We start from the raw sequence: 26,531 nt of genomic DNA on the forward strand, positions 1-26,531 counted from the left end.
TACCTACAGAAAAGGCACCAAATGTTAAGACTGAGCAGGGCCAGCCTAAACAGGACCAAGGATTTCTCTAAAGGACTGAGCTTTGGTGGTGGAGGGGGTGCATAGCGCGACAGGGTGCATGAGAGGAGGGCCAAGCAGGGAAGGAGCCCAAGTCCAGGATGCCTAGATCCTAGGCCTGCCCTTATCACTCCATGTGCCACCCTGGACAGGTCACTTCACCCCATATACCTGCCCTGACTCCAGCACAGTGTAGCTGTGAGCTTCACACACAGGAAACCTACTGTCGGTGCATGCTCACTGTGTCAAAGTACTCTGTGGAGCAGGAAGAGCTAATTAAAGTTGGAGGCTGAGTGTTAAAAATTACAGAAATGTGTTTCCTTTTAAAAGCAAAATATGTTGCCTTCATAAAGTCATTTCTTCCTAAACTGTATGTGTCACTGGGGTCTATGAATGAATGACAGCTCCCTCATCTGTATCCTGTTGCCCGGCATGGAGCAGGCCTGGGCTCACAGGTGTGCAGGGCTCCAGGATTGAGACATCCATGGACCATGAGTTCCAACAGGAGCACTGTGTCTCCCTGGCCCATGGCTCTGCTGAAGGGCGGCAGTGAAGCTCTGAACCATGTTAATTCTGCACCCCCAGGGTAGACATGAACAGACTGGGGTGGCCATGACTACATGATCCAGCATCACATGATGGGCTAGGCCACTCAGATTTCTGTTGGATCCAACATGGGAGACTTCAGTGACTAAGGCAATTAGTGGTGAGGGCAGAAGCTGCAATCAAGAGATGCCAAGAGACAAAGGCAAGAGGAAGTTCTGAGCCAGAGTATCTGAGCTGGTAGAAGCTGTGTGTGCACAGGACAGAGAGAGAGCATATGCAGACAGAAGCAGAGACCCAGGGAGAAGGAGGAGGAGAAGGGTAGGAGGAAGGGAAGGAGGAAAAGGAAGAGGGGGCACTGCAGGGGCAAAAACCAGTCTATGAGGGGCCCTGAAGCCTGAGGTGCAAACGCTCTGGGTTAAGAAAGCACAGGCTTAGGATGGATAAACAACAAGGTCCTACTGTATAGCACAGGGAACTATATTGAATATCCTGTGATAAACCATAATGGGAAAGAATATGAAAAAGAACATATATACGTATAACTGTGTCACTTTGCTGTACAGCATAAATTAACACAACATTGTAAATCAACTGTACTTCCATAAAATTAAAAAAAAGAAAGGACAGGCTCAATGACTCTGGCTATGCCCTGGCTGGGAACCAGGGATACCCAGGAATAAACACCTGTGGCAGCTTCCTGCTGAGAACTCATCTGATACTGGAAACCTTAGAAAGACTCTTTCAGATGCAGCCAACCTGGGCCTGGTCTGGCAGCAACCTCAGACAAAATGGGGCTGCCCGGCTGGTCCCGCAGACTGCATCTCTAACCAGCTTCATTTCAGCAGAGCCGGCAAGCATGAGCAACCTCCGAGCCTTCACAGCAGACTCTCCCAGAAGCCTCTAAATTACCTTGTGCACTAACTGTGCACTGCCCACACCAGGGCTGAGGAGAGAGTGGGTCATGACAGTTTCTAAGAAATTCTGTTTCTCAGAGGTTTTATTCTTTAGCCTTCTTGCCAATAGGGCTGGTCTCACAAGCCAGGCAGAGGGCTGGAAGGCAGGCTGACACCCAGCTCTCACGGATGAAGAGGGAGAGAGGAAGCAGCAAGGAGGCTCAGGGGCCAGGCTGGCTGCCTAGTGGGTAATTTCATCACCTGAAGAGGCGACGTCAAGCTTCTGTCCCATGCACCCAGGCCAAGTAGGCTGTGGATGAGGACCTCCACCAGGAAGGCAAGCAGCACAGAGTTTCAGGCTGTGGGCCTAGCAGAGCGCTAAGACTGACTCAGCCATCTGCTGGTGGTACAGGTTAGAAATGGGACGACTCGGAACTCTAGGACTGCTAGGGCTCATATCCACAACGGCTCCCTCCTTTCGTGCATGAGTCTGAGGCCCCTGCTGAGGATCCACGTACTGGAGGGGAAGGGCACCAACCCCCTCCTGCCTCTCCAAACCTTCTGGGCCTTTCTCTTGACAGTAGGGGAACATCAATTCCTCCCATCCGTCCTAAGTGCACAGCACTTTACAGTTTCTGAATTTTCACATCCATCAGTCACTTAATTCTCACAACAATGCAAGTAGCAGACAAGACTGGGAAACCCCATTTCATAGACAGAGTCTCAGAGAGGTTGAGGGACTTGCTTAAGATTGCCCAGCAAGGAGCTGGCAATGGGATCTTAGACCTTCTGACTCTAGACTCAGTTCTTTTCAATGCTCATTAAGATATCACTTTTGTGTCAGCCCCAATGGAATGATGAGAAAGGGAATGGACTGTCCCTAAGCCTATCTCCCTACCTCTTTGAGCTTATGTGGCTCAGGAAAGGTAGCAGGGCAATCTCTACACCTCAGCCGAGTTTCTGATAGGAGCAGAGTGCCCGCAAGGCCCAGGTCCTGCTGATGACACCAAACTCCACTCACCTACAGGAAGCCCGAAGGCATGGTCCGGAGAGGGCAGTCCAAAGCGGAACCTCCGAGTGTTGTAGCTGATTTGCTAATAAAACATAAAACAAAGGCAGGCTCTGTCAGCTTTCTGGAAGCTTTGCTGGGCAGCTCAGATGCCTGGGAAAGGAGCTCCCAGCACACATACAAAGACAGTGGCAGTGGGGAGCAAACTAGAGGCCATGGAATGCCCATCCCACTGCCCTGGCCTCCCCAGCCAACACATTCCCCACCGCTTTGTCTTCCTCTCCCATCACTCCCCCATCCTGCCCCTGACAGCAGAGGGGGAGGGCTGACCCATCACCTCTTTCTCAATCAAGGGCAGCAGGAACTTGGCTTCAGGGTGCTGTAAGGTGATAGGATGTCTCTTCTTTACGTTCTTGTTCTTCAGGGCCAACAGGAGCACAGTGATCCCAATAACAGTGATGGCGAGGAGCAGGGACGTGTCCTGCCAAACACAATGTGAGCAGGGCACCCCAGGTCCTGCCTGCCCTGGGCAAGACAGCTCTCAGGCACAGCGGCACCTGCTCCACACCAGAGGCATGTATGAAGCCGGACTGTGCCTAAAAGAAACTAGGCAGAGGTAAAGGTACTAAACTAGAAGGCAGGCTCAGCCTATGGTGGACCTGGAGGCTGGGAGGGGCCAGCTACAGATCAGACAAGGCGGGATGCTTTAAACTCCCAGTCCAATGGCTCAGGAGTGCTAATGTTACCAGGCCTTTCCTGCCCATCTGCCTCTATCCCGGCTACAGCCAAGGGTGCAAGCCCTGGCAGTCCCCTCCTTGAGGTGGAAGGGGTGAGGACGCTGCTTCTAGTACACAATTTGGAATGAAAGCCCCAACCCCCAGGGACAGAGCTAGGGAGTGGGGATTAGCTGCTGAGCTAAGAGGGATGGGGCTTGCCTCCTCCACTCCCCTCTTCCAGGTCTGGCTAGGGCAGGGGTAGGGGTGGGGTGAGTACCTCTGTTGCCAGAGCTGCTCCAGGTCTTTGCTCAAAACCCACCAATGCCCACCGTTAGCAGGAGTGAACATAAATTTTTAACTTGAAGGGTTCAGAAATAAGAAAAGGAAGCTATACACACACACAAAAGAAAAAAAAAAAAAAACAGATGGAACCAGCTGGGACCAATAGGGCAATGAATCTGACCTCCAACAGACCCTGAGTCTCATCTTACTAAATTAGCATATTAAATGACGCACCTACTGGTGGCCAGGACCTGACATTAAGGACCAAAAAAGGATAAAAAGGGGGTGGCACCCCAGTCCCTCAGAAAAAGCCCTGCCCCTTCCCCGTAGACTATTGCATGTGCCTCCACATAGTTCGCCTCACTCCTCCTCCGTCTTTACTCTTTAAAGTTAAAACCCTCTCACCAGCTGGGTGAGAATTTGATCTGTGAACTTAGTTCCCACTTCTCCATTCTTTGGCCACTGAATAAAGACTGTGCTGGGTCAATCTCAGCTTGGGTTTTATTATTCGCCTACTTGAACCCAAACAGAAAAAAAACCCTCCCTCGCCAAGGCAGAGAGCCTCCACTGGGCTAGGGCTGGAACAGGGTCCATACGACTTAATTCGGTAACAAATTTTGGCGTCCAATGGGGGGCCCATTCCGTCTGGTAACTCAGGGCTTACTCACCAACAAGGCAAGTTAAATAACTGGGCGGTTTGCCCCAATTCTGGATCCCTGGGCCAGTGAAGGCTACTAAACTAAGCCTGAGATCAAAAAGCAGCCAAGAATCAAGTGGGGTGCTCCCCAGGTTAAGACACCCCCACCCCCACCCCGGCACGTCTCCAAGGATACTTGCTACAGATTGGTGTAGTGTCCAGGCGATGTCCAACACAGGGGGCGCTGACCCCACTTCGGTCGATAAGGCCAATGGTGGTTGTAGGGGTTGGCTAATTAAGGGAAAGGATCCTGGCCACCTGGTTGGAGCCAGACCTCTGCCGAGAAGACTGGACTGGACGGTTGGTTGTCTGAATTGAGCCAATGCTCTGATAACGGGGGAGGTGAGATTGCACAATTGGTTGCCTGAATGGACTGGACGGGAAGCCCTCCAGGCCACCACATGGTAAGAACATCTTTGTTTTTTGTGTGTGACGTAAGTCCTAGTCTCTGTTCTTGATAAGGGTGAAACTTCAATCTCTGTTCTATGTGGTCTTGTTTGCCCTGATGTTCTTGGAAATACTTGCCACAACTGTGGGCATGGGTCGAGCACTTAAAGGCCACTAGGGCGCTCTCCACTGGAAGACTCCTGTGAAAGGATAAGTCGGTCACGGACCAGGGTAGATGAGCGCTAGGTATCCTGCCGGCTGGAAGCAAATGTCCATGTAAGTTGGCACACTGTAAAACACTCACAGTCCTGACCCCTGCAGCACTCCCGACTCTAGGATATAGTCAAAAATCCAAGAGCACATCTTCTGTATTGGTTCGTCTTACCCTAACTTGCCATCCCGGTGCAGGGTATATGGCTCTGTTGCGTAGGTCTCTCCCCATTACCCTCAATCACAGATCCCTAGGAATCCTTCCTCTGAGACATAAACCCTTTAAAAATCTTATTTTTGCCAGATTTCCGGAAAATCACTGTCTGGCCAGAGAAGGAAGAAGAGGACACCCAAATCATCCAAAGTCCTTGGGTCCTTGTAGCTGAGAGTATAGAGAACTGGACACATTCCAAATGGGCATTCGGCCTCCCTGCTAGATTGCCTGTAACCAAGCAGGGTCAAGCCCTTTTTGAACAAGCCTCCTTGACTGCCAGAGAGGCTCTCCGAGCAATTTATCTGATTAGAGAACACTTATTTCCCATTCCTCCTTTACCCTATCTCCGAGGACTGCTTGCTGAAAGCACTCACGTACATTGGGTATCTCCTACAGTCCCACAGTAGGCCTGGAAACGTCTACTTGCTAACTTAAGAGGGGATTTTATAACTAGGGCCCTCTTAGACAGCATCTCCCCTTCCAGCCCCTGTGAAGGCTGGTTCAGATTTCAGTTACAGTGCCTAGACAACTTGGCATGGGCCAGATCCTGTGGGATCGGTGTTGCTACCAACCCTAAGAAGAGGCCACTGGGAAGCTGGAAACAGACCAGAAATAAGGACTCCCTACTATGGGTAACCAAGCCTCTGTCCTGGTGAAATTGCTGCTAGGGTGCATTCTCCACAACTGGAAATTCTTCGAGTACTGGCCACTACCAAAGAGACAGCTTATTTTCTTTTGCAACACCATGTAGCCCCAATATAAACTGGCAGATGGAGAAAGTTGGCCAACTAATGGCTCGCTAAATTATAATACTATTTTTCAATTGGATCTCTATTGCCAGTATTTAAAAAAATGAGATGAGATCCCCATGTACAATGTTTCATGGCACTTAGCCAAAACAAGGGCCTCCATAAAAAATGCAAGGCTAGTTCAAATCTCATTCTCTCTCGGTTTTCCTCCCTCGGGAACTAGTCCAATGCACGCCCACAGAGTTCAGTACCAGAACTCTGAATCAATAAGCTATTCCCCCTTTGGGAGGTCCCCAATGGAGAGGTGGGGGCTGACCACCATGTATGTACCCCTCTCTTTCTCAGATCTATACAACTAGAAGGATCAATCCCAGGGTTTATAGGAAGACCCCCGAGGGAGTCCTTAATTTAGTCTGGGAAATATTCCACTCTCATTTCCCCACTTGGGTGGATGTCCAAACCCTCCTAAAATATCTTATTCTCTGGGGAAGAAAAGGCACTGATTATAACTAATGCAAGGGAGAAAGTGGATAAGACCAATCAAAATTATGCAGGGCACAGCTTGGAGCCCTAGTCATTCCCAACACGGACCCTGGGTGGGATCATCAAGAGGAAAACAGTTGGCAGAACCTCACACATTTCAGGGATTTGATTCTTAAGGGCTTAGTCAGCGGGGAAGAAACCCATAAATTGAAGTAGGGTACTGGGAGTCATCCAGGGACCAGAGGAAAATCCCTCAGCCTTCTTTGAGTGCCTAAGGGAGTGTCTCCAAGTGTACGCAAATATAATCTGAAGCCATTGGAAGGGCAGGCCACTCTTAAGTCCCAGAGTGCCCCAGACATTGTGAGAAAATTACAAAAGTTGGGGAGAGGGCCCACCATGCCCACTTCCCGGCTGGTGGAATCAGCACTTCGGGTGTTCAACAACCGGGATCTGGAGGCGAATGCAAAGGAAGGTAAACCTCCCAGGAATGACGGCCCCCCACGGGACCCTGTGACATTGATGAGTCGCCCTGCGTTTCGAAGACCATGCCCACCGTGGAGAGAAGGGCTTAAAACCAATCAGTGTGCAAACTGCATGGAGGAGGGTCACTGGAAGGGAGAATGCCCCAAATGTCTCGGAAGGAAACTAGGTGGACCACTGTGTCCTGGCCCAACCTCACTGGTTGCACACATAAAAGAAGACGAGAACTGAAGGGGCCTAGGTGCTCCTCAGAGCACCCTGGAAATTACCCCTGAGGAGCCTCAGCTGACCCTGACCATAGCGGGTAAAAAGGTTGACTTTTTAGTTGACACAGGGGCCACCTTCTTGGTCTTGAACACTTGACAAGGCAAAATGACCAAAGATAAATGTAAGATCATGGGAGTGGAAGGGAAGCCACAGGAGTGCAATTTTATAGAGCCCCTTGAGTGCGCTTTGGAAGGAAAAATGTTATCTCACTCTTTCTTGTAGAGCCCGGAATGCCCAATTCCTCTAACAGAAAGAGACTTACTATATAAATTGGGAGCTACAACTTATCTCAGAGACAAAAACCTTATCGTTGAAATACCCAAGACCACCTTCCATTCTGTAGCCCTAGTGCTACCGCCCTCTGCCAATAATAATGGCCCAATTAACCTTGAGGGGATTAACCCCTCAGTATGGGCCCACGACAGAGCCCATACTGTTGGCAGAGCCAGGAGGGCACCACCAGTCATAGTCAAGCTGTGACCCAACTACAATCACCCAAGTAAAAAGCAATACCCCTTAAACCAAAGAAGCCCTAGTGGGCATTAAGCCTGTAATAGAAAGCTACTCAAACAAGGGCTTCTTAGATCCTGTCAGTCCCCTTGCAACACTCCTATTCTTCCGGTAAAAAAAACCAAATGGGAAATATCGGCTAGTTCAGGACCTCCAAGCAGTAAATGAAGCTACGGAGGAAACTCACTCCTGGTGCCCAACCTGTACACATTACTCTCTACCTCAGACCCTGAGAGGATCTGGAATTCAGTGTTAGACTTAAAAGATGCCTTCTTTTGTGTGTCCTTAGCCCCAGAATCTCAATAGATTTTTGTATTTGAATGGCAGGATCCCTACAGCTCTAGAAAACAATCATTGTGCTGGAAGGTTCTGCCCCAGGGATTTAAAAACTGCCCCACCCTTTTCATAAAGGTTTTTGCTAAAGATCTTAGTGATCTTGAGTTAGAACAGCGAACTATACTTCAATATGTGGACGACATTCTAATCGCCAGCTCCACCAAAGAGCTTTCTGACCATAGCACAGTTAGCACCTTATATCATCTGGCTGAGAGAGGATATAAAGTTTCAAAGCAAAAAGCCCAGATCTCCCTCCAGCGGGTAGAATACTTGGGATTTATAATAGAAAAGGGGCACATGTTGCAGCAAAAATAGAAATGAGATTTTTCTGATAAACAAGGAAAATAAGCAACAATGAACATGCTGGGGAAACAGCATAAACAGGCCTGAAAGAGTTAAGCAATCTTGGTTATCCTTTAGCTGTTACTACAAACAAACACTTGTAGCTAGACTTGTCCTTCACAAAGCTAAACAAAGCTAATTACTCTCTGATTCCATATGAATTGTACCCTGCACCTGGCATTTACTCTCTGCATCCTCTGGTAGCAAATCACCCCTTGTAGCTGTTTACATTTCAGAAAGAAGGTCGCAGGCCGATAACCCAGAGATGAATGGACCCAATTACCAGGCTGCCTGATAGCAGCAGTGACTGTTATAAAATATTGCAAGAAGAAGAAGAATGCAAGACCTTCACCACTTTGTTCCTTATCACTTATCCTGGACTGCACGTTCCACCTATAAGACCCCCTGCAATTCCCCAAGACACGGGGGCACAGTTCTTGAGGTGCTAGCCTACTCTGTCTTCCCTTCTTCCTGGCAGAAAAATAAAGCCATCTCTCTCTTCCTCCAAAATCTCTGCCTCTGTATTTCTGTTCGGCATTGGTGCACAGGAAAGCTGAAATTTCGGCAACACACAGGGCACTATCTAAGGAGAAGAAGGAATTGGCTTGCCAGATGGCACCCTCTAGTATGAGAAAACAGCTCTGGGGGTTCCTAGGGATGGTCGGGTTCTGCTGTATATGGATCGCCAACTTTGGCTTAGGTGCTAAGCCTTTGTATGAACAATTAAAGGGAAGGACCCTGACCCTTTTGAGTGGACCCCCAATTGTGACCGGGCATTCCTGGAACTGAAAAACCACCTCATAAGAGCCCCTGCATTAGCCTTACCCAACCTGAGCTGTCCCCTCCATCTATATATACGAGAGAGGAGAAACTGCCCTGGGGGTGTTTACACAAAAACTGGGACCTCTGACTCAGGTTGTAATCTATTTTTCTAAACAATTGGACCAAACCCCTAAAGGATGGCACCTATGCTTACAGGCTGTAGCTGCTACTTCTCAGCTTCTCAAAGAAGCTAACAACTTAACTTTTGGACAGCCCCTGACTATCTAGACCTGCGGTCCCCAACCTTTTTGGCACCAGGGACGGGTTTCATGGAAGACAATTTTTCCGCAGACCGTGGGGTGGGGGGGGATGGTTTCAGGATGTTTCAAGTGCATTACATTTATTGTGCACTTTATTTCTATTATTATTACATTGTAATATATAATGAAATAATTATACAACTCACCGTAATGCAGAATCAGTGGGAGCCCTGAGCCTGTTTTCCTGCAACTAGATGGTCCCATCTGGGGTGATGGGAGACAGTGCCATCCGCAGCATGTTGCTTATGTCCAGTCTACTCGGTAATCTCGTTTTGGTTGCTGTCACTGCAGAAAACCCTGCTTCACAAAGACAGGATGTTGGAAATGCAGGCAGGCTTTTCAGTGCTTTTGTGGCAATCTCAGAATATTCCGCCTTGACTTTCATCCAAAACGTATGGAGATTTGAAGTTGTCTCACACATACTTTTAAGGGCACCGTCATTTGCGATCTCAAGCAGTTGATCCTCTTCTGGCTCAGACAAAGTCGATTCACCTGGCTTATTTACAGATGGGTTGCGGATCCATTCCTTCCCAGTTCAGGGGTCTTTTGTGGTTGGGAAGTAATGCTCAAACTCTTTTGAAAGCTGAGATAGGTGATCATGCACCAGCTGGGAGAAAGAAGGCCCTGGCTTAGTCTCTTTCAAAATATCTGTTAATGTTTGAAACATGTCAAAAATCCCAATGTTGACTCGTCACCCCCATAATTCCAGTTTGACTTTGAATGCAGCCACTTTATCTGTCAACTTGAACACAGTTGTCATTCTCCCCTGAAATGACAGATTGAGTTCACTGAGCAGGTTGAATATGTCACACAAGTAAGCAAGTTTTGCGACCCATTCTGTGGCACTGAAATGTGCTGCCGGTGGTGACTGTTTTTCTAAAAGAAATCTCTGGAGTGGCTCTCTTAACTCAAAAACTCTGGCCAGTGATCTACCTTTAGAAAGCCGTATCACTTCTGTGTATAAGAGAATACGTGTGTGCTCTGCGTCCATCTCCTCACAGAGCTGTGCAATCAGACGTGAGCTAAGGGTATGTACTTTAATGTGGGTGATAATTTTAATCACATCCTGCAAAACGTTGTTAAGTTCAGGTGACATTTTTCGGCTAGTCAGCATTTCTCTATGGATGACACAGTGTGTAGACTTACATTCAGAAGTGACTACTTTGACCCGAGTAGTGAAACCAGAAAGCCGTCCAGTCATGGCAGCCGCTCCGTCCGTGCATATACCGACACAAAATGACCAATTCAGTTTTCCTGATATGTACTCATTCAAAGACTTGAATAGTTCCGCAGCTGTGGTATTGGTTGGCAACAAAAGTGCACACAACATATCCTCATGCACATCCTCCTGAAAAATATATCGCACAAAAACAAGCATTGTTGCCTTGCTGTCAACATCGGTAGATTTGTCAACCTGGATTACATACATGGTGACTCATTAATCCTCTCTAACAATTGTGCCTCAATATCCTCTGCTATTTCATCAATTCATCTAGTTATGGGGCTAGTGAAAGAGGAACACGTGCCACCATTTGAACTGCAGCCTCTCCTAAAAGTTCACAACAAATGTCCTTAGCAGCAGGCAGGATCAACTCTTCACCGATAGTAAAGGGCTTCTTAGGTGTATCAATGCTGTTAGCCACTAAGAATGATGGTCTCAGTGCAGACACATTTGATGAAGTGGTGGCCTTCAATAATTGCTTCTGTTCTTTGTGTTCACATTTTTTTCTTTTGAAAAACTCCAAATGCTTGTCTTTCCATGCAGGGTGCTTGGTCTCCATGTGGTGAAGCAGTTTTGGAGGTTTCATGGCTTCGTTGGATGGCCAGTCGCCACATATTATACAAAGGGGTCTTGGAGAATGTGAATCATCTGCTGCAATGAACCCGTAATTTAAGTAGAACTCTTGGTATTTTCTTTTAAATGCAGCTGTCTTTTTGTTGGCAGTCTTAGAGTGCTATCTCATTATTGGGTCTTTCCCCCTTTTCAAAGAAGTTTTCCAGCAACATTTGTTCTTTACTCATTATGGCTACTGTTAGCTTGTGGGCTTACCAAAACTGTGACTGAGACAGTGTGGGAAAGAGGCGCAGACAGAAGTGGTAAATAAAATAATGGGCAGGCCACGTGCAGACTAAATTAAGTGTCGCATTCTGACTTAAAGCCTGCCACCAGATGCAGCTTAATTGTCACTTGACACTCACTGATAGGGTTTTTTTTTTTTTTTTTAAGTATTTGTTTATTTATTTATGGCTGCGTTGGGTCTTCGTTTCTGTGCGAGGGCTTTCTCTAGTTGTGGCAAGCGGGGGCCATTCTTCATCGCGGTGCGCGGGCCTCTCACTATCATGGCCTCTCTTGTTGCAGAGCACAAGCTCTAGACGCGCAGGCTCAGTAATTGTGGCTCACGGGCCCAGTTGCTCCGTGGCATGTGGGATCCTCCCAGACCAGGGCTCGAACCCGTGTCCCCTGCATTGGCAGGCAGACTCTCAACCACTGCGCCACCAGGGAAGCCCCACTGATAGGGTTTTGATATGAGTCTGCAAGCAAATAATTTATTATGGTCTCTGTGCAGTCAAACCTCTCCGCTAATGATAATCTATATTTGCGGCCGCTCCCCAGCACTAGCATCACTGCCTCAGCTCCACCTCATATCATCAGGCATTAGATTCTCGTAAGGAGCGTGCAACCTAGATCCCTCACATGCGCAGTTCACAGTAGGGTTTGCACTCCTATGAGAATCTAATGCTGCCCCTGATCTGACAGGAGGTGGAGCTCAGGCAGTAATGCGAGCGATGGGGAGCGGCTGTAAATACAGATGAAGCTTTGCTCGCGCACCTGTCGCTCACCTCCTGCTGTGTGGCCCGATTCTGGTCCATGGCCTGGGGGTTAGGGACCCCTGATCTAGACCTCCCATTGCCTCCGAGCCCTCATTAAGGAAAGCGGGGGCAGGTATCCCCTACTTCTGAGGCAGGGGATAGATGGGCCCCAGGCTGAGCAGCTGAAATTTGTCTCCTGAGGACAGACACTTCAAGATAAAGACAATGGCAGGAGCAGAGAGGTGCTAAGCCCTGCTTGGGTAAAAAGATAAGGAGGTTACATACTTCTCGTTCTTGAGGTCAAGAAGACCTCCCAAACTACACATGAGCAGAAATGATCCTCAGGGGTCAGGGAAGGGAAGAGATGCTAACCCATAATATGTCCTGCCAACCTCCCAGAAACCCTCACGCTGGAATCCATCTTGGCTAAAAGATGTGAGCACGCATGGGGGAGAGCCTGAGTCAGATCAGATATGGGAACGAAGCAAGATGACTGGCCAGAGGAAAACAAAGACCCATAAAACTGATGCTATATAAGCAATTTAAGACACCCCCAAAGCGTGACTCTCTCTCTGAACCCACCCGTGTGTCCTTTTCACATGTACTCTGCTTCTAATAAATGCTTTACCCACTTCACTACCTTCTGTCTCTCTGCTAAATATTTTTTTTAATTATTTTTTAATGTTTATTTATTTTCTTATTAGTCATCCATTTTATACACATCAGTGTATACATGTCAGTCCCAATCTCCCAATTCATCACACCACAACCCCCACCCCCCGCTGCTTTCCCCCCTTGGTGTCCATACATTTCTTCTCTACTTCTGTGTCTCAATTTCTGCTCTGTAAACCGATTCATCTGTACCATTTTCTAGGTTCCACATACATGCATTAATATACGATATTTGTTTTTCTCTTTCTGACTTACTTCACTCTGTATGACAGTCTCTAGATGCATCCACGTCTCCACAAATGACCCAATTTCGTTCCTTTTTATGGCTGAGTAATATTCCATTGTATATATGTACCACAACTGCTTTATCCATTCGTCTGTCGATGGGCATTTAGGTTGCTTCCATGACCTGGCTATTGTAAATAGTGCTGCAATGAACATTGGGGTGCATGTGTCTTTTTGAATTATGGCTTCCTCTGGGTATATGCCCAGTAGTGGGATTGCTGGATCATATGGTAATTCTATTCTTAGTTTTTTAAGGAACCTCCATACTGTTCTCTGTAGTGGCTGTATCAATTTACATTCCCACCAACAGTGCAAGAGGGTTCCCTTTTCTCCACACCCTCTCCAGCATTTGTTGTTTGTAGATTTTCTGATGATGCCCATTCTAACTGGTGTGAGGTGATAGTTCACTGTAGTTTTGATTTGCATTTCTCTAATAATTAGTGCTGTTGAGCAGCTTTTCATGTGCTTCTTGGCCATCTGTATGTCTTCTTTGGAGAAATGTCTATTTAGGTCTTCTGCCCATTTTTGGATTGGGTTGTTTGTTTTTTTTTAATATTGAGCTGCATGAGCTGTTTATATATTTTGGAGATTAATCCTTTGTCCGATGATTCATTTGCAAATATTTTCTCCCATTCTGGGGGTTGTCTTTTCGTCTTGTTTATGGTTTCCTTTGCTGTGCAAAAGCTTTGAAGTTTCATTAGGTCCCATTTGTTTATTTGTTTTTATTTCCATTTCTCTAGGAGGTGGATCAAAAAAGATCTTGCTGTGATTTATGTCAAAGAGTGTTCTTCCTACGTTTTCCTCTAAGAGTTTTATAGTGCCCGGTCTTACATTTAGGTGTCTAATCCATTTTGAGTTTATTTTTGTGTATGGTGTTAGGGAGGGTTCTAATTTCATTCTTTTACATGTAGCTGTCCAGTTTTCCCAGCACCACTTATTGAAGAGACTGTCTTTTCTCCATTGTATATCCTTGCCCCCTTTGTCATAGACTAGTTGACCATAGGTGCGTGGGTTTATCTCTGGGCTTTCTATCTTGTTCCATTGATCTATATTTCTGTTTTTGTGCCAGTACCATATTGTCTTGATTACATCTCTGCTAAATTCTTTTTTCAAAGAAGACAAGGACCGAGGTCCCATTTCAGGCCTGATGGCCCTCGTGGTCTAGTGGCTAGGATTTGGAGCTTTCACTGTTGCAACCCAGGTTCACTCCCCAGTTGGGGAACTAAGATCCCACTTCAAGCCACTGCGCTCCACACCCCCCACTCCCCAACACCCATCAAACCCTCCAAGTCCAAGCCATGCTTCTAGACAACCCATCTGTGACTCTGAGGCTCTGTAATGTCCTTAACCTTGCCTCCTTGCTACCTCAGACAGGTCCAAAATTAACTCATCATTGTGAGGAAGTTCGGGAACAGGTTTAATGCAGCAAGCCTGACTTAAAGATCTCCCCTAGACGGAATGCAGAATTGGAATGGTTCACTGCTGGGAGCAGCTTTATGAAAGATGGAAAATGAAAGGCAGGATATGCTGTAGTTTCCATCACTGAAGTGGTAGAAGCTAAAGCCTTACCCTCTGGCTGCTCTGTTCAAAGGGCTGAATTAATTGCCCTAATCAGAGCACTAGAACTGGGAAAAGGGAAAGTTGTCAATATCAACACTGACTCTAAATATGCCTATTCAATCCTATGCACCCATGGGGCCATGACACCCATGGGGCCACCTGAAAGGAGAAGGGAATCCTGACCTCAGGAAATAAACAGATAAAAAGGGGGCGGGGCGGATTATACAGATGCTGAAGGCTATACTCCTATAGCAGTTATTCACTGTAAAGACCATCAAAAGAGAGAAGCAGAAATAATAAAAGGAAATAACAGGGCAGATATGGTAGCTAAACAAACAACAGAGGGTGGGGACAGACCTCAAATGGCACTGCTATCAGCTCCCCAGACCCTAACTCCTACACTCCCATATCCACTCCAGAAGAAAGAGAAAAGGCTTTGAGATGGCGCTATTTTAAAAGCCCAGAATAACTAGGATGGATGGCTAATGATCATGGGCAGCTGCTCTTCCTGTCAGCTATTGTACTCCAAGCTGTCTGGGAAGCTTACCAGAGCACACATTATGGGCAGGAGACACTATATCAATGGCTCATCAAATCCATGACTACTCCTGAAACAGGTGGTTGAAGCTTGCCCTATCTACCTCCAGAATAAGCCCAACACTCACCCCCACAGGTCAAGGGAGTGACCCCCACCTAGTATAGATGCACATATCCAGGTCAGAACTGGCAAAGTGAATTTACAGTAAAGCCCTGGGCACAAGGAAATTTTAGGTATTTGTTGGGTCTGACTGACACCTTCTCCGGCTGGATGGAGGCATTTCCCACCCCAACACAGACCACCTTGGAGGTCTCTAAGGCCCTGCTCAAGGAAACGATCCCTCAGTTTGGGCTCCCTAAATCCACTCAAAGTGACAATGAGCCCACCTTTATTTCTCAAACTACTAAAGGAGTCTCAAGAGCCCTAGGAATTAAATAGAGTTTGCACTCTGCTTTGGTGACCACAATCCTCAGGGAAAGCAGAAAGAAGAAATCAAACTCTCAAAAGAAATTTTGCCAAATTATGTCAAGAGACTCATCAACCCTGGATCTCCCTTCTCCCCATAGCACGTCTAAGAATGCGAACAGCCTCTAAAGGAAAGCTCAGATTAGGTCCATATGAGATAATGTATGGGAGGCCTATTCCTGAAGGAGCCAGCTACAAGGCCAACCTTAGGGATATGGACTGACTGAAATATGCCGTACAGACAGGGAAAATAATCAAGGCTTACACGCTGACGGGAATCAGGAATTGCCGTCCCCTTCTGACATGATTTTACATCCTTTGTTCCCTCGGGGTTGGGTTTATTTGAAAACCTGGATGGCTAAGAATCCACAAGATCACTTAGACCCCAAGCGGATAGGACCTTTTCTAGTAATCTTGACTACTCTATCTGCCTTAAAATTACAGGGCGTTACTCCATGGGCCCACCATATCAGAGTGAAGACAGCCTGAGGAAGAAGTTACTGAGCCACACACTCAATACACCTGTGAACGTGTCAAAGACCTTGTTACTTTTCAAAAGGACAAACTTACCAATAAATAAGTAATGTGATGGATAGGCTCAGTAGCTGGCCTTTTCATTGCTATTGCCTTACTTGGCTTCTGCTGTTTTGCCAAAACCCTCCCTCTGGCAAACATCTCCTCTGTCCATTCTGGATATAGGCATATTAATATTGGAAGCAGGATGAATGGCTATTGTTGTTTATTCTTCTCAACTCTCTCTGTCCTATCTCTTACAACTGTCCATGCAAAATGGGAATTCAATGCAATAGTAAATCTCTCAAGAATTATAGTCCTTGGACAAAATCTATCCCCACCCCCACCCTCAAAGTGACACCTATGGATTAAACGTACAGTAAGTCCCCTACATACAAACCTTCAAGTTGTAAACGTTCAAAGATGTGAACGTGCATCTGGTTCCAGCAAGGAACCAGAACCTGTGCCATCAACGTCGGGCGTGAGTGAAATTGCAGCTTGCCCTCCATCTCCTATTGCTGATTATCCTTCAGCTCTACCATCTCCCACCTCCTCTCCCTCCTCCATTCAGTAACTCTTCTTGCCTGTTCACTCGATGCCAGCCCCTGTATGCCAGCTGTTGTACTGTACTACTGTACTTTTCAAGGTACTATAAGATTAAAAATGTTTTTATTTTTTGTGTTTGTTTTTTATGTATTAGTTGTGTGAAAAGTATTATAAACCTCTTACAGTACAGTACTATATAGCCGATTGTGTTAGTTGGATACCTAGGCTAACTTTGTTGGACTTACGAACAAATTGTACTTACGAACGCACTCTCGGAACTGAATTCATTCATATGTAGGGGACTTACTGTATTACATTTTACCCCTAAGAATGACAACCTCACTCTCACCTTGGCTAACTGTTCTGCTAAACCTATCCCTCTTGAAGTTCATATCCCATCCCTAACTCTGCTTTCCTGCTTGGATCTCACCCCTTCCATTAACATTTCTAATGAACACAAAGCACTCACTCTGAAGAGCCATCTTGCTGCCGCTGCTCCTATCAAACGTCCCTACCAAAGGGAGGAACTTACAATAACACCCTGGGGCTGCTCTGGACTCCAATCAATTCTTCTTCCATTACCCCACAATTTAAGTGCCCCAGGATTGACTCCTACAGAAATCTCACCCATTGGCGCCCTGTGGACTGATTTGATGGATACACACAAGGACCAGGTGGGAGATGTATTCACTGGGGAGGAAAAATGCCAGTTGTCTGGCATTTAGTATATGGCCCTCCTAAGGCCAGGGGAAAAGCCAATAGCCAAGACTCCCCCAGTAACCCCCTCTATGCAGGTGGGCCTCTCTCCCCACACTGCAAAGGCACCCCCTCTTGGGCTATCCCTCTTGGGCTATCCACTTACAGAGGTGGTTTAACTCAGAAGTGCGTAAGGCATGGGCTCCCCCTGCGTATCTGTTCCTTGGTGGCCTGCGAATAAACCAATTGCCCCATCAGAACAACCCCAACTCCTCCTTCCCTTCTCTGAGATGGGCTCTAGCCTATGAGTGTTCAGATAATGCCCAGTTTTTGGGACAAAGCACGCTAGGCCAGCTAAGTTCTCGGAACCTAGGCATAACCATTCATAACGTCACCTAGCCCTGAGATAAAAGGGCAATAGGACTCATTCTGGTAGGAGGAGGGATTGCTCTCAGACTGGGGGGAGGGTGTCACATACCATGAAATTACTTTACAAAAATCTCATGTGGGCCCTTGAGTACTTGCCTAAAAATCCGGGGAATGCCTTACAAGGACTCCGTACTTCTCTGGACTCACTAGTACATGTTGTTCTCGATAACAGGCTAGCTCTTGACTATCTCCCGGCTGAGCAAGGAGGCATATGCACAGTTATTAACAAAACCTGCTGCATGTATGTCAGTAACTCTGGCCAGATTGAGGTAAACATAAAAAAGATATATGAACAAGCTCAACGGTTATATAGATATAACACACGAGGTCCAGAGCTCAGCTCCATCTGGAATATGGTCAAACAGAGCCTCCCCAGCTGAACTTGATTTCTTCCATTTCTTAGCCTACTAATTGCTATTATCCTGCTTATCTTCAGGCCTTGCCTCCTTAGCTGCCTTATCAACTTTGTTAGTAAACAGCTTGAAGCCATCAAACTTCTCATGATACTAACACAAGGGTACTTGCCACTGGGCCTGCAGCCTGGCCAAAATCAGACTTATTTTAGGCTAGTCAGGGAACAGTTCTGCTCCTCTAATCCAGGGAAAAACTATGCTCAGGTTAAGCAGGAAGCAGCTTCAGAAGTCAGACCTTCCCCCTTCAAGAATGAGGAGCAGTAACAAGGAAAGGGGCGATTTTGTTGCCAGAGCTGCTGGAGATATTTGCTCAAAACCCATCAACCCCCCACCTTTAGCAGGAGTGAACATAAATCTTTAAGGTAAAGGGTGCAGAGATAAGAAAGGAAACTACACACAAAAAAAGAAAAACCCAGATAGAACCAGCTGGGACCAAGATGGCAATGAATCTGACCTCCAACAGACCCTGAGTCTCATTATACACTGATTTCATTACATTAACATACTAAATGACACACCTACCGGAGGCCAAGACCAGACATTAAAGACCAAAAAAGGATAAAAAGGGGATGGCACCCAGTCCCTCAGAAAAAGCTCTGCCCCTTCCCGGTAGGCTACTGCATATGCCTCCATATAATTAGCCTTACTCCTCCTCGCTTTGTTTTTACTCTCTAAAATTAAATCCCTCCCGCCAGGTGGGCGAGGAGTTGAACTGTGAACTTAGTTCCCACGTCCCCATTCTTCGGCCCCTGAATAAAGCTTGTGCCTTATACTCGCCTGCTCAAACCCAAATGGAAAAAGAGCTCTCCTGCCACCCGCTAGGGCCCGGGTAGGGTCCAAACGACGTAATTCGGTAGCACCTCTGAGTACTCCATTACCTTGGCGCCTCGGGACACACCAACACCTTGGGAAGCAGGGCAATGAGGCCTGGACACTCACCGGCCAGCGGCTCCGCAGGGCTCCCGCATCCGCCCCCCAGCCCGCCACCTCGCCTGCAAGGCGGGCCTGCTCAACTCCCCACGCCCGCCAGCCCGGAGCAGATCTGGGAAAGGTCCGCCCGGCCCTCTTCTCACGCCAGGCGCCAGCCCCCAGCCCGCACCAGACCTCCTCCGGCTCCGCCCGGCCCCGCGCCCACCCCGCCCCCCGCCCCTCGCGGGCCCGCCCCGGGCAGACACCGGCTCCCGGCCCTCTCCCCCGGCCTGCCCAGGTCCCCGGGCCCCGGCGGACTCCGCCCGGCTCCTGCCCGCCCCCTCGTCTCCTGCCCGCCCCCTCGTCTCCGGCCTCTTTCCGCCGGGCCGTCTAGCGGCCGCCGGGAACTCACCCGGACCCAGACGCCGAACATGTCGTCGAAGTGGCGCTGTTTAGGAGACCAGGAAGACGCCGAGGACGGGGGCTAGGCCGGGAAGCGCGCGCCCAGGACCGGCGGCGCGCGGCACCTCCTCCGACCCTACCCCGAGGGCCGGAGCCGGGGGTCAGAAGGTTCTTTCTCGCGGGACTCCCGCCCTGCCCCCAGGGCCCCAAGCCAGGGCCTTCCAGGGCGGGACCGAGGCCCCGCGGGGAGCTGGGGACTACCTCGCTCCTAGTTTAAGGTCCCTTGTTTATTACGCGGCTCCCTCTGCCTCCTGGTCCTCTCGGCTCACACTCCGAGCATCCCTGACGGAGAACTCCCTCTCCTCTGCTTGTTTAAACTGTAGCAAGCCTGGAGCAAGTAAGTGTATGCTGGTCAAAGAAATGGGAATTCACGCCAATTCAAAGAGCACCGAAATACATTCAGTAGACATCCATAATGAGCTCCTACTCTGAGCCTGGTCCCGGGGCCAGGTGTTTGGGGGTGGGGGGGGGGTGGTGATCGAGGTAAAGAAGACAAAGCATTCATTCATTCATTCATTCTCTGTTGGGAGAGAGAGGTGATAGGTACCCAACACAAGACCAAAGAGGATGCAGAATTGCAGGCATAGACGGCTATGGGGGTTCTTTACAGCACATTTCAGAACCTTGGTAACCCCCTCCCCCATCAATTCTCCCGCTGCCAGTGGCAAAGGTAAATCCCCGCTTCCCGGGCCTGAGTAAGACAGAGGAGCCAGGAAATGGACTCTCACCCCCAGCCCCCAAACACACACCACTACAGGCACATAAATAATGGACCTCCCCCACCAACACCTCCAGATGCCAGGGTATTTTTGTCAGATACCTTAATTTTTGGCAATCTATTAATTGTGAAATTAATTGATTAATCTATTAATCAATTTCACAATTGATGGCTTATGAACTAATTTCATTACCTAATTGCTAAGGAGGTTGAACATCTTCCATAGGTTTTTTTTCTCATGGAGATTCTTTCTTTGAAAAAAAAAAGGCTCCTCATGACTTCTGCCCATTTTTGTATTGAGTCGTCTTTTTCTTACTGAATTTTAGGAGTCTTTTATATATTTTAGAGACCACCTCTTTGCCAATTATATCAAATGTTACAAATGTTTTCTCCCAGTAGGCAACTTATTCTTCCTTCCTGTCTTCCTTCCTTCTCTCTCTCCTTCTCCCTCTGTCTTTGGATGAATAAAAGTTTGAAATTGTGATATAATCATATGTATCAATCTTCAATCTTTTCCCTTTATGGTTAGTGCTCTTTGTGACTTGTCTATTCTTACCTAAGTTCAAGATATTCTCTGACAAGACAAAGGTTTTCCCTTTTATTTTTAAGTCTCTCAACCACCTGGAATTGATTTCTGTGTATGATGTGAAGAAGGGATCCAGTTTAATTTTTTCTATATGGATAATGCGTTGTCTTAGTAACATTTATTAAATTGCTCATACCTGGTCACTAACCTGCAATGCCACCCCTGTCATATATCAGTTTTCACATATTTATGAGTCTGGTTCTGGCCTCCCTGTTTTCTTACATTGATCTAGTTGCCCAGCTCTCGTGACAATGCCATACTTCTCTAATTACAATAGTTTATAACAACTGTTTATATCTTTCACTCTTATTTGGGTCTGAGTTCAAATATCACTTCCTTAGAGATGCCTGCTCCAATCCCCCCAATTAAAAGAGATGTACATATTACATTCTATTCATAGCTGTTACTTCTGAATATTTAATTTAAATGGCTGGCTCACATTAGTCTGGACATTCCACTAGGGCAGAGACTCTGTGTCCCCAGGGCTTATCACAGTGACTGTCACATAGATAACATTTAATAAATATTTAACAAATGAGTGAATAAATTCATCTCTGCTCTGCAGCATTTATCACACTGTCCAGCACAGAGTACATGCTCATAAATAGTATGTTTAGTAGGAGCTCCATAAATACTAAAGAAAGGACCAATCCTTTCCATCAGTACTCTATGTGCCTTGCTTGCTTAATTTGTCTCTGTAAGACATATCACCAGATGACATACTACAATATCTTACCAACTTGCTTACTGTCTTTCTCTTCCTGCCGGGAGATAAGATCCATGAGGACAGGAATTGCTTTGTCTGTTTTAACTTCTGCTGTATCCTAGGCCTAGAACAGTGCCTAGCAATTGGTAGATGCTCAATAAATATTTATTGCATGAATGAATGAATCTTCTTCCTTTGATTCAATCAAAAGTCTATTTTTGGCTTTGGAATCTAAAGATGCCTCACTTTGTACTGTGGATTTCTTAGTACTTTGCCTCTACCCTCCATTCTCCCTTCTCATGTTCCCTGCACGGTCCCTCCATGTTACTAGAGGGACAGACGGCACATCCTGCTTTGTTAATCTTGGAGTGGGATGAAGGCAGGCATTTATCTGGGTTCCTGGTAATTTCAAGAGAGCAATGATTCTTTTCTCTCCTCAGCAGTCCTGCACACTTTATATGTGTCCCTCATATGTTCGTGTGCTGCCTGCATTTTGGTTCATCTTCTACTCTTCTCCTGAAATAGACCATAAGCACATGTCTCACTCCCCACATCCTCAGTTTGGTAAGAGGGCCCAGCAAAGAGTAGGCCCTCAGCAAGTGTTTGCTGAAAAAAGAAAGAATGAACATCTCTTGTCACTGTTTGAGCATACATGACAGTACTGAACCCCTCTCACTGCTAAGATTCCCCTGGGGAGACTGGTGCCCTGACCAAGCTGGTGCTTAGAGTATTTGCTTCTTAAATTTCCAGGCTGTTGTGGGCTTGTCATTAGCTTTTAACTTTGAAAATGATTTATTTCTATTTTATCCTTTGAACAAATGAGCACCTATGGACATTTTAAGCTTAAATTGTGGTAGGCTCAGTAACAGCCCCCCAAATATACCACATCCTAAATCCTAGAATCTGTGAATACTGCCTTATAGCTGCAGTGAAATTAAAGATCTTGAGTTGAGACTATCCTGGATTGCCTCGTGGGCCCAATGTGGTCACAATATTCTTTATAAGAAGGACACAGGAGGGGCAGAGAAGAAGGTGATGTGATGCCAGAGCAACAATTGGAGTGACAGACTTTGAAGATGGAGGAAGGGGACACAACCCAAAGAATGCAGGCACCACTAGAAGCTGAAAAGGGCAAGGAAAAGGATTTTTCCCCTCAGAGCCTTTGGAAGGAACCAGACCTGCTGATATCTTGACTTTAGCCCAGTGAAACTGATCTTATAATTCTAGCTTCCAGAACTGTAAGAGAATAAATTTGTGCTGTTTAAAGCCAGTAGATTTGTGATAATGTGTTACAGCAGCAGTGAGAAACTAATATACTAAATGAACTATTGTTTTTGTCTCTTAGGGCTTACTTATACTTAGATTTATTCTAAAAATATATTTCCTTTAATTTGGATAAGAGAAGGCAGGAGGTGGCCCTCCTCTCTGGTCCTGATGCTCTTGTGGCTCTAATTATGGGTTTCTTTTCTTTCAGCAGCCTCCTGCTGCCTGGCTACATCTTCAGCTTGTTGTCTCTGCCAGGCCACATGGGCAGCCCACCCACTCCATCCCTTCCTCTGCACAGGGTTCTGGCCTGTGCATTGTGCAAAAATGTCATCCTGAACAAAGGACCTCGGCAGACAAATCTAGTTGACTGGGGTAAACTTTATAAGAGAACACAGATGGAGTACCTAACCCACTCCAAGCAATCAACCATGACCTAGGCAGAGTATTACTCGAATTGGAGTTTCCTTGGTTTTCCTCTTCAAGGATTTTAAACTAAAGTATATTGGTGCTACCTAATCAGAATTCCCCACTGAGCACTGCAAATAAAGCTTTGCACATAAAGCAATGGTAACACTTTGCTTTCTGGAATGTTTCAGCCTTGGCTTGTAGAATGGAAATGTGGCATGGAAAACTTGGCACGCTCCTGGCAATCTGGTGCTGACACAGGCTTGATGGGATAAGACTGTATAAAGATAAGAGGCTTGAGACGCTGGGAGTGACCAGAATTTGCCAGAAACAGTATGTTTGGGAGGAGCCAAAAGAATAGCTTGAGACAGGTTCATGAAACAGAAACAGAATCACAGACATAGAGAACAGACTGGTGGTTGCCAAGGGGGAGGGGGTTGGGGGAGGGGCGGAATGGAAGGTTGGGTGTAGCAGATTTAGCTTTTATATACAGAATGGATAAACAAGGTCCTACTGTACAGCACAGGGAACTATATTCAATATCCTATGATAAACCATAATGGAAAAGAATATTAGAAAAAGAATGCATATATATGTATAACTGAATCACTTTGCTGTACAGCAGAAATTAACACATTGTAAATAAACTATACTCCAATTAAAAAATATAGAGAGATAAAAAATAAAAACATTTCAAGAAAAAAAAAGAATAGCTCGAGGAGTCCTATTCCTGTCATCCCTCCCACACCCAGAGGAATCCTCCCTGAGCAGCTCTGTCTGCAGAGCTACGCCAACCCTGCTAGTCGAGTTCCCCCCCCAATGTTTACAGCAGTTGCTTCAACTCTTCCCAAATGGCATCTGTTGTGGCAGGGCTGGGGTAGAGCCTCCAGAAGGTAGTATGTAATTGTGAGTTCACAGCTTGGGTGGTGGAGACAACAGGGAGTAACTAGGACAGCTGAGGCAGCTTCCGGGGGAGAGTGCCCCCTGCACAGATGGGGTGTGGCTGCCTGGCTGGGGCTGGGAGCCTCAGACCTATATTAGGAGAAAGGCTGGCCTCCAGGAAGGGAGAATGGGAAAATGTCCCAAAGAAAGAAATGAAAGAAAACATTCCTGCCTCCTAGTTGAACACAGCCAGCGTTTGTGGGGGCAATTTCTGTTGGTTATTTGTTTGTTTTTTAAAGCAATAACGAGTGAAGATGGAACAAACTGGGCTAAAGCCTCCATTCTGAGAATCATTATAAAACATTCTTTTTCATGGAACTGTAGGGTTTGCAAAGCATTTCCCATAATGGGAGCTATCCCTCTGAAATTGCTGTGATCCTTTTACAACCACTTTAGTTTGGAGAAAGAACCTCCGAGGGATTCCATGCCTTGTCCAAGGTCACAAAGCTAGGACACAAGCCCATGTTTCTGAATGTAGGTCTTTCCCCTACACCACGGCAACCTGTGATACAGTCAATGCACAAAAAACATTTTCTTTGTGATGCCACGCAAACTTAAACTGAATTCCTGACTTCAAATTTAAAGAAGGCTTCCATTTTTCAGGTGCCAAAGCTGAGGCCCAGAGATGTCAAATGATGCTCTTGAAGAAAGGACTCTGATTGGGTCATTTGTATTGAGACTTCAGTCTTTCGCAGCCTGCAGTTTAAGAGCAAGTATAACTTTCTTCCATGGTGGGAGAGAACTCAGAAAGTATAGAAATGTAGAAAGGCACCTCTTTTCTCTGCCTTTCCTCCTGTTACTGTGTATCACCTGCTGTGTTCCCCTCTAAGTTCTCTTCCCCTCTTATCTGTTAAGGAACATTGCCCCAGCAATTCTTCCATCTTTTCCTCTCATTATCAGTTCCTTCTCTCTACTTGATAATTCCTGGCAGAGTACATGTGTTCTGTAATTTTTCTCATATTAAAAAAGTCATAAAACCTTCTCTCGACTTCCATATCCACATTTAGGTGTTACTCCATTTCCGTGTTCCCAGTTACAATAAAATTTCTTGAAAGAGTTACCTATACTTGCCATCTTCAATTCTGCCCATCAAATTCTCTCTTGAGTTTACTCCAAAGAAAGCTTTCACTCTCACCACTCCTTTAAAACTGCCCTTGTTGAGATTTCAATAAACCCACATTGCTAAATGTAATGGTCAGTTCTCTGTCAATTCCTTCTCATTTTCCCCCAACCCTGTAAACGTTGAAGTGCTCCAGAACTCAAGTCTCAGTTTCCTTGGTGATCTTGTCCTATGTCATGAGTTTAAATAACAACAATATGCTGATGGTTTACATATGCAGGCTGGATCTTTCCCCTGAACTCCATGTCCATATATCCATCTGTCTACTTGACATCTCCTCTTGAATGACCATAGGCAATTCAAACTTAACATGATCAAATACAAACTCCCAATCTTCCCCCAGAATTCTTGTATCTTATAGTCATCTAAAGAAGTCATCTCAGGAGGAGAACACCCGAGATCAATATAGTCATATATAAATAGTTCAAATCCTTCCTCTGCCACATTGGTTAATGTACATTGTTCAGAATTTTTCATTTCAGGAAATGGCGACATCATACTTCCAGTTGCTCAGGCCAAAACCACTGGGGTCATTTTTTACTTCTCCTTTTCATACCTCACATTCAGTCTCTCTGGAAATTCTGTTGGCGTTTACTTTAATGTATGTCCAGACTCTGCTTCTCACCAAGTCCACTGCTACCACTCACATGTCAGTTTCTTGCCCTGATTATTGCAATAGCCTCCCGACTGATCTTGCTTTGTCCCGTGCCCTCTCCCAACAGTCTAGTTTCAACATAGGAGCAAGAGTGAACTTGTTAAAATGGGTTTAACTGCTACTCCACTTGATGTCCTCTCATTCTACTTGGAGTAAGAGCCAATGTCTTTACACTAGCCCATAAGGTCCCACAGAAGCTGCCTTTCCCACCTAACTTCTCTGATTTCCCTGTGGTTATGCCTCTCCTAGCATACTGACCTCCCAGTAGGTTTTTATACATCTCAGACATGCTCCCACCTCAGGTCTTTAGCACTTGCCATCCTCTGTGCCTAGAATGCTCTAACCCCCAGATATCTGCCTAGCCTTCACCCTTACCACCTTCAGGTCTTTCCCCAGATGTCTCTATCAGTTCTTCCCTGACAATAGATTTTTTTAAATTGCAAATATCCTTCTATTTAGCATTCACTATCCCTCATCCCTGATTTATTTTACTCGATATCATTTATTATCAACTGCTATATTTTTTACTTCTTTGCTTATTATCTGCCTCCCCATCCCATTAGATTTTTGTCCA

The 26,531-nt window shown here is 46.4% G+C and overlaps 1 protein-coding gene across 3 annotated transcripts in view; it reads right to left on the reverse strand.

Annotated features, from left to right (window-relative positions):
* Positions 1–2,896: 2,896 nt before the first annotated feature.
* OVCH2 (ovochymase 2) overlaps positions 2,897–26,531 on the reverse strand; it is a 60,361-nt gene continuing 36,726 nt past the window's right edge. For all 3 annotated transcript variants that reach the window (XR_011075363.1, XR_011075361.1, XR_011075362.1), the window contains 2 exons: positions 9,407–10,608; positions 2,897–2,986 (listed from right to left, as the gene is read on the reverse strand). The gene's annotated coding sequence lies outside the window, so the exon portion shown is untranslated. The remainder of the gene's footprint in view (positions 2,987–9,406; positions 10,609–26,531) is intronic.

Source organism: Eschrichtius robustus, chromosome 11, assembly GCF_028021215.1.
Source record: "Eschrichtius robustus isolate mEscRob2 chromosome 11, mEscRob2.pri, whole genome shotgun sequence".
In the NCBI taxonomy this organism is placed as follows: Eukaryota; Metazoa; Chordata; class Mammalia; order Artiodactyla; family Eschrichtiidae; genus Eschrichtius; species Eschrichtius robustus.